This window comes from Hordeum vulgare, chromosome 3H, assembly GCF_904849725.1.
Source record: "Hordeum vulgare subsp. vulgare chromosome 3H, MorexV3_pseudomolecules_assembly, whole genome shotgun sequence".
NCBI classification, from domain to species: domain Eukaryota; kingdom Viridiplantae; phylum Streptophyta; class Magnoliopsida; order Poales; family Poaceae; genus Hordeum; species Hordeum vulgare.
Window position 1 is genome coordinate 397,371,809 of NC_058520.1, and position 9,343 is coordinate 397,381,151.

General features: G+C 40.8%; 1 long non-coding RNA gene across 1 annotated transcript; it reads left to right on the forward strand.

The window, feature by feature from the left end:
• The first annotated feature begins 277 nt into the window (after positions 1-277).
• LOC123440039 lies at positions 278-696 on the forward strand. Its single transcript, XR_006630262.1, has 3 exons — positions 278-338; positions 490-540; positions 618-696. It is a non-coding gene; the product is annotated as an uncharacterized LOC123440039 (long non-coding RNA).
• Positions 697-9,343: the final 8,647 nt, after the last annotated feature.

Consider the following 9,343-nt stretch of genomic DNA (forward strand, 5'->3'; position numbering starts at 1 on the left):
ACACATATTTTCTGCAATGTTGTGATGTCAAAGTGGAATGCTAGTGCATGATTATGATATTCGGTACCTTTGTGTCAACAAAATTTAACACGAACCTTACTTTTTTATGCATAGTGGATCTGGTGCTGGTGCTTCACTACAAAGTACTTGAATTTTGTGGCCACTGCTAATGATAATATCATTCTTTCTGCAAGCTGCTGAAACAATATTGAAGGTAGCAAGTCTGTTAATCTGTCGATTGACTAATTTCTGTACTTTAGCTTCCAGTTTTACCTGATACAACTAAAGTATGATTGTTGCAGGAAATAATATTTATAGATGCTGCCAAGAATTTGAAGGTACTACTGTTCTCCCATAGTTGTCACCTAGCAATATTTTATTTAAGATGTAGAACTTGCTCTTTAGAAGGCATGCTTACTGTTAGCTGCTACCTTTTCATTGTGTTTATGAGATGCCTTTCCCATTCCGATATTTTTGTTTTGTTTCCAGGGTGGCTCAGTTGATCTTTTTGTCGTCAACTCGTATGGCTCTGCTTATCAAGTATGGTCCTGATTTCGACTACTATGCTTGAATCATACATAAGCCATCCATCATAATTAATGAACCTATCTTTTCAGGCTATTTTTATGTGTCTCTTGTTTCCATTCTTGTCAAAGTTATGGGGTATACCGTTCCATCTACTGCCAACATATATCAGAGATGGTGCAGCCTGCTTTCTAAATATGGGATCGTTATCTGCTGGTAATTTTTCCCCAAGTTTCTAGGGCTTCTTCTCTGTCTCTTGAGTTCTCTTCGTAATATTTGCCTTGATCTTTCTGGTGCATGCAATAATTTTCTTATTGGGTCTCTTGATCACTTGTCTCAGTTTGTGGTGCTAGATATTACTAGGGGGATAAATGCAGTTATCTCTTAAGAAAAGAAGTTAATAACTGCTGATTAACTACCATGCAGTATTGAGTTTCTGAAATTAGCTCTTAATAAAAGAAAATGTCTTAACTTGGGTTCCTACAACTACCTTGGTTTTGCTGCAGCAGATGAGTACTGCACTCCTCGTGTTATCAAGTCACTCAAGAAATACTCTGCCAGTACTTGCAGTGCCTGAGTTGATGGTGGTAGGTAGGTGCTTGTTCTGTGATTAGTAACAAAAACTGTAGTTCCTTTGCATGATAGAACTGTTACTTGTGTCATATATAGTACTGAAGTTCACTGCTAGAAATAGTTGTGCATCACCTAATGTTGTCTTGTAATTGCAGGCAACTCTGGCGACAGAGACCCCCATGCCTGAAGCCTATTCACTGTAGTCTCTCATGTATGGTCAAGCAATCATGCAATTCAAACAATCACCATAGTATCTCGTTTGCTAACTTAATTGCTAAAAATAAATTCTGTTTTGAACCAATCTGTCTCGAATTAAAATCAAGATAATTCTGTTATTTGATTGACCTAATCGCAAACTTACTTTTGAATTCGACATGGTTTCTTAGATACTAGATTTTCCGTTAAGGTGTCAGATGACTAGCTTGAAGAATACAGAGCCAAAGAATTAGCTTTGCCTTGTTAAGTTATCTCCCCTAATGTGTAATGTTTATGTCATCTCATGCCACGACAGTCACTATTCAAAATGGGGCAACCAGCATCATCCGTCAGTGTGTCATTTAGTTTGCCAAATTGCATGGAGTTCGCACCTTAATCCTTAAACATCCTGTGTCACAAGTACAAATGCTATCAATAATTCTACGAGTGTCTTAGGTTGCTGCATGGTCATGACTGTTTTCTTAGTATTAGCATATTCCTTGCTCCACCGCCCACCTCCTCAACTCCATCAGGCAAGTACAAAGAAAACCATCCATATATAGCATCTATTCTCTGTTGACTACCAAGTTGGGGTCATTGTTGCAACTAGAGTAAAATTTGTGGAGATTCAACTAATCAAGATTAGCGAGATATTCTTAGAAATAATCTTAATCTAGTTACCCACCGTGTTTCTAAATATAAGCATTTTAAGAGGTTTCAATACGGATTACATACTCTAGGATATATGTATATACATCTGCATGTACGTAGTTCGTATTGAAATATTAAAAAAATGCTTATATTTAGAAATGGAGTGAATAGTTTCTGTGTCAAACAACTTCTATTAATCGTACGTGTGTTAGTAGCAGCCTGAAATCCAGTGGTTCGTACTAGTTGTAGCTGAGTAGGTTCATGATAACAGTGTACACGTACCAAGTTCAGTTTAGTTCTGAGTGTGAGAGATTTGATACTCCCTCCGATCCATACTAAGTGTCGATGTACTCCCTCAGTAAGAGATTTGAACTTCCTGCTATATGTTACTACCACTTCTTTTCTGTAAGTGTTAGTACCACTGCTCCATCCATTTATTAGTATCAATTGTTGTATTGTAGACTTAATTGTGTTGGTTCCTCTTTTGCAGAAGCTCAAGTGTGAAGTGTGAAGCCGTGAAGTGTGAACCCAAGTGTGAAGCTGTGAAGTCTTACTCAGTTTAGAGTAGCATATTGTAGAACATATGTGTTGTAAAGATTGTAATAGATTTATTTAGTCGTATATTCAATCAATTTTATGTGTTCTTAGTTCTATTTGAAATTCATTCTTGGATTGAAAGTGGTCAAAAAGACAATATATTAGTATTAAATTTAGGTTGATTTTAAGTTTGTGCTGTCACCTGTATTGGATCAGATATATTTGTGCCTTCATATTGCTAAAGATCAAAATGTAAAAATCTCGAGGCCCAAAATTTTGAGATCAGCATGACATGTTGGACCAGTACAAAAATAAAATGGCCAAAAAAGAAAAGCAATAGAAAGTAAAAGGCCACAAACCAAAATTCGATTTTTTTTACTAAAGTGGCTGTAAATAGGCCAAGGCCCAAAAAGAAGCCCAATAAGAAAAGCCCAAAAAAATAAAACAAGCCCCATGTGATCAATTGAAATGGGTTGGGCTGATTTCAACCATGACGTTTTAATTTTGTCGTAATATTGCCACGTAGGACTGCCACGTAGGACTGGGTTGGATTGCCAACGACGATTTAGGATCGTCGTAAAGGTTACGACGATCCAGGAATCGTTGTAAAGGTTACGACGATTTTGATCATAACATCGCTGCTGTTCATTTGTGACGCCCCGTTTTCGACGTTTGGTTTTTCATCGTGAGATCGTCGTAAACTAAAAACCGTGACGATGTAGCGATGAAAATATAGCGTTGTGTGTTAGCATGTTCCTTGTAGTGTCTAAGTAGCTGAAAAAGCCTCCGCCAAGTTGTAGGGAGATTATCTTCTTTAATTTGCACAAAGTTAAATATTTCCTGTAAATCAACTTGTTCTTATGAGCAGGAAAACATTTTTCAGAGATGTAATAAAGCATATCCTGGGGACTACACACACAACCAGGAGCAACAGAAACAAACCATTCCTTGTCTTGGATTTTTAGCAAGAAAGGAAAAAAGCTTAAGGATATAATAGTAGCGTATCTTTTTGTCGTTGGTGAACATAGCAACAATATCATTCAGTTTCATAAGGTGTTTGGCCATAGTTTCATTTCCATAACCATGAAAAGGATCAGACTCTACTATAGGAATTAGTTCAGGGTCTATAACAAATTGATAGTCCTTATCAGTGACAAATATAGGAGAAATAGCGAATTTAGGATGATGTTTTATTTTCTCCAACATAGATTTTTCTTTTAGTTTGCATAGTAATCTTTTCAAATGATCTCTATCTTTGCAAGCAAGAATGTCCCTAGCTACCTCACCAAACATAACATAACCTTTAGGTACATAAGGTAATTCAAATCTATTAGGAGGACGAGGTGTAACATGTGATTCAAAGTCTTCATCAGTTCCAGCATTTTCAAGTTGCTAGCTCTAGCAATATGAGTATCAAGCAATTCACTCAGTGACATAGTTTTAGTTCCAGCATGTGTAGCAATAGTATCATGATTAATTTGAGAAGTAGCATCATCAAGTTCATGTGACATATGAGGATGATCAACAAGTGGTGGTGTAAAAAGCTAATTCAAAATAGTAGGTGAATCAAAAGTAGAGCTAGATGACACTTCCTTACCTCCTCTCGTGTGAGAGGGGACGATCTTAGTTCAATTATCTTTCAAGTTCCTCATAGTGGAAATTGTATATCCTCAGGTCAACACTATGAATAAAGCTATGCTCCCAGCAACACAACAAGAAATAAGTCTTGATAACCCACAAGTATAGGGGAACGCGACAGTCTTCACGGGGTAGTATTTCACCCGAATTTATTGATTTGGCACAAGGGTAGCCAAAGAATATTTATTGGCCGTAACAGTTGACTTGCCAATTCAACTGCACCTAGCATATCCCTCTGCAACAAGGATTTAGTAGCACAACAAATGATAGTAGTAACAGTAACAGTGATAGCAACAATTTTGTAACAGTAGTAATAGTAAAAATTGAGTAGCAGGTGTGACAGCAGCCGCAACAGTAATAACTTAGCAAGATTAGTATATATAAAAGCGTAGGCACGTGGTTCGGTGATGGATAATGATTTATGTGACATTGATCATGTAACAGTTACACACTAGGGCGACACATAACTAGCTCCAATTCATCGATATATGTAGGCATGTATTCCGTATATAGTCATACGTGCTTGCGATAAGAACTTGCATGACATTTTTTTCCTACCCTCCCGTGGCAGGGGGGTCCTATTGGAAACTTAGGGATATTAAGGCCTCCTTTTAATAGAGAACCAGAACAAAGCATTAACACATAGTGAATACAGGAACTCCTCAAACTACGACAATCACCGGAAATAATCCCAATTATTGTCACCTTGGGGTATGCAGATCAACACACATAATAGGTGCATACCACTTGCAAGATAGGATCTAAATGCTTTTCATATTCAGAGAGAACATAATAAGTTTAGGTCTGAAATCATGGCACTCGGGCCCTAGTGACAAGTATTAAGCTTAGCAAAGTCATAGCAACATCAACCTCACAACATAGTGGATAATAGGGATCAAGCCCTATGAAACTTAACTCGATTACATGATCAATCTCATCGAAATGTCATCACCAGTTAGCGAAACTAATAGGGAATAACTCACACCCGATGGTGACCATCATGGAATTTTTGATGGAGAGGGGTTGATGATGACGATGACCACAAATCCCCCTCTTCGGAGCCACAAATGGACTCCAGGTTGGCCCTCCCGAGGAAGAACAGGAGGTGTCGGTGCCTCTGTCTCATAAACAAGATGAAATATTCTCTTTGAATTTGTCTCTGAAGATTAGAATTTATAGGACTGGAATTAGGGCCGAAGGAGCCACGTAGTCCCCACACACCATTAGGGCACACCCACGGGTGTGGGAGCGCCCAATTGGCTTGTGGCTCACAGGCAGCCCCGTGTGGTGGATCTTCTCTCCAAAATACATTGTATATTTCAGAAATAGTTCACAAAAAGTTTCATCAAATTCCGAGAACTTTTATTTCTGCACAAAAATAACACCAAGGTAGTTCTTCTGAAAAGAGCGGCAGTCCGGGTTAGTTCCATTCAAATCATGCAAATTAGAGTGACACGGAACTAGCTCCAATTCATCAATATAATGTAGGCATGTATTCTGTATATAGTCATACATGCTTGCGATAAGAACTTACATGACATCTTTTATCATACCCTCCCATGGCAGTGGGTTCCTATTGGAAACTAAGCGATATTAAGGACTCCTTTTAATAGAAAACCGTAACAAAGATTAACACATGGTGAATACCTGAACACGTCAAACTACAACAATCACTCGAAAGAATCCCAATTTTTGTAACCTTGGGGTATGCGGATCAAGACACGTAATAGGTAACTACAACTTGCAAGATAGGATCAAAATCACTCTCATATTCATGAAAACATAATTTGTTCAGATATGAAATCATGACACTCGGGCCCTAGTGACAAGCATTAAGCATAGCAAAGTCATAGTAGCATCAATTTGAGAACATAGTTGATAATAGGGATCATGCCTTATCAACCTAATGTCAATTACACGATCTCTCTCATCCAATCCCACCATCGTCCAACAAGCCTAATAAGGAACTACTCACTCCCGGTCGTCATCATCATGGCGGTGTTGATGCAGAAGAGTTGGTGATGACGACGACGACGAATTCCCCTCTCCGGAGTTCCAAACGGACTCCAAGTCAGCCCATCGGGCGAAGCACGAGAGCGGGCGGCGGCTCCATTCGTGAAACACGATGAAAATTTACCTCTATTTTTTCTCCCAAGATGTGATTATATATGTCACAACCCCAAAAATTCGATAATATTTTTATGAAATAAATTATTGCCTAGAATAAAGTTTTTGAGAAATATATTGCTTCATGGCTCTTTTCAAAGCATCTTTACAAAACTTTTCCTTTCTAGTGGCATTTTTAAAGATCATTTAGTGCTTGGTTCCTTACTTGAGATTATTTTAATCCCTTATTTAATTAAATGGGGATATTTTAAAATTGGCCATGTTTGTTTTATTTCAATTTCTGTAATTCTTTGTTTATTTCAAGGCCACTCCTTTTCCCTAATCATATAGTTCTTCCCCAAGTACAAGTTTTTAAATTATGTTGGGACTTAAGTGATTGCATAAAAACATTTATTTTATTCTCACAAGTTCATTGGTGATCCTTTTTATAAATATTTTTTACTAAAGTTTGTCTTATTCAAAAATGACTTTAAATTCCTTTAAGAACATGTTTTACACTACAACCCCTAGATATAACCTTTCAAAAATTCCACAACAATTTGGGGATGTCAAGTGATGCATGAGATTCACTTTTATGCAAAAACCCAACTATGCGCTTTGGAAAAATTTATCAAAACAACCACTTTTCTGTTCTGGTCCAGCTTAGTACTTTGTACTACAACCATGTTATGCCTTGCTCAAATTGCCTTGAGATTTTTCCTGCTTGTAGAACACCCTACCAAAACCTTAAGTCCATGAGTTGAGCCCCATTGGAGGATTTTCAATGCATGTAATAACAGGCTAAACCTGCTATCCAGAATTGATTCTCTCAAAACTTTGCATTAACAAGTTGAACCTTTTGCCAAACTAACTCGACCATCATGACAAACACCTAGAGAGACTGATCTGGAAATTTGGGTTGACATCAAAGCTACTTAGAAGCCAGTGGCATTTCATCAAGCACCTATGGTGTATGGCCAGTTTTGGCATGAGTTTTAGTCTCACTGTGGAATTGTTCAGTGCCAAACCAGCGCGTCCCTCAATCACCATTCATCCTATAACCTGGTACCGTGTAACCTCACAGGTAGTGGACACAACTGGCATGCACTGGCATTTCGTAGAACACTTGTCGTGCATGCCCAGAGCACACGTTTTGCACGCGTGCACCCGAGCTGCCGCGTCCACTTGCTCATGCCCATGGATAGCCGCAAATCCGCGTCAAGCCCTCGACAAGTTTTCCCGTTCTGAAGCACCCGAAGCACCGGTGCTTCTGGCAATGCCGCTGCGGATGGTGCCTCGCCTCGGCTCTGCCATGACCAGCACCACCCAAACACTCCCCGAGCGCCAACTTCACCATTGGTCCCTCCCCCTGCATCGTCGTCCTGCTATTGCGCCCTGTTGCCGCCCAGTGCACCTGAGCATCGCCAGAAGGTTGTCGCCGACGTTCCTATCCTTTGTCGTCGCAAAACCTACCTAAACCAGCTATAAATAGCCCCCCGGAAGCTGTTGTGTGCTCCATCACCCTCTCTCAGCCCGTAGTGAGCCTCCGAGGAAGCCAATTTGACCTTGACAACCTTTTCTTCCGTCTCCGGCCACCGCAGCCACCGGAGAGCCTCAAGTGAAATTCACCACCATCGTAGTCGTTCCTCCCCCGCAAACTACACCAGAGCAACCCTCGAGCCCCCACGATCCCGTCTGCCACTCCTGGTTGCTCGGGATCCCACTGCGAGCAACTACTGGTGTTGCCAGCACTGCCGTCCGTCGGAGCCTTCGCCATCGGTGACCCCTTGCACCTGCGCGCCCTTGAAGACCACCAAGAGGACCACGAGAACCTCCGGGATCCATTCCCACGCATCACATCTCGCGATCATAGCCAGCCACCGGCGGGAGGCACCGGAGCACTGCCCAATTCCTGCAGCATGAGGAAGAGGACGAACCCGATTGGTGGCCCCCACCTGTCAGTCAGCCAACAAAGCCCCGAGTGGCGCAGCCTCTCTTGATACGTTTTCCCTTCATTAAAGCGTATTCGGGTTGAAGCGTTTTCCTTTGGTATGTTTTCTTCTCTGGAAAGCGTAAAACGCACCGAGACGTTTACTTTTTTGTGTGCTTTCAAAATCAGGTTTGACCAAAAACTTTGACCGGCCACAACTTTTTAAATAAAACTCCAAATCAATTAATTCTTTTTCCTGCCTCTCTAAAAATTCCTCTAGTTTATTTAGAGTATTCAAACAACGTTTATGTGCTGTTTTGGAATTGCGTGTTGAATGGTATTATTTTCAAAATAGGAAATTGGAGAGAGGAAACATCCTTCAAGATGTGGGGGTGCACACCACTCTCCTCAACTCCAAAGGCATGAATCTTGAACTTTGATTTGCATAAAGTTGTGTGATGTTTGATGTGGTGCATTGATTACGTGAGTTTGGGTTATGTTGATAAAAACACCACGTAAAATCCTACTTGCATGAGTGCATGTGATGGATAATTATGTTTCCGAAGATATGTGATGCAAGTGGTGAGTGGGTACTGCCTCATGCCTCGTATGCCATATGATCTAGACAACCTCGGAGAATGGTTGGTCGGGGTGAATAGGAGACCATGGGTTCACATCTCGTGGGAAGAGAGTGGTCAGAGAAAGCATGTCGGGGTGTGATGGTAGTAATAGTGAGGTAATTCTTTCAGCAAGATTGTGTGGTACAAACCCTTGCAGGAAATCTTAAACCTCCTCAGTCGACCACAGATTGAGTCTTGTTTGTGTGTCGCCTTACTTTTCGTGCTGCCACAGGTCTTCCAGGAAGGGAATACGGTTTAGTAGGTCGTAATCCTATTACTAGGTACACACCAAGTAGAGAGGCCGGGATGAAGGTATCCATGGCCCTGGACTAAATCCAGTCATCCGGTTAGGGGGCATGGGTGTTTCCGGTCTCGGACCGAGAGGGAATGGCGATTCCCATGTAGCGCGTGTTATAAATTTGATCCCATGTTTGTCGAGGTTGGAGCCTCCCCTCTTATGGTTTTTCCCTGGCAGCGTAGCCCGGGTGAGGCCGGTCTTCGCGGGGGAAAAATGGGTGTGTACAAGTTCTGAGTGTTTACTTCTGAGATACCGTACGCGGGATTAGTC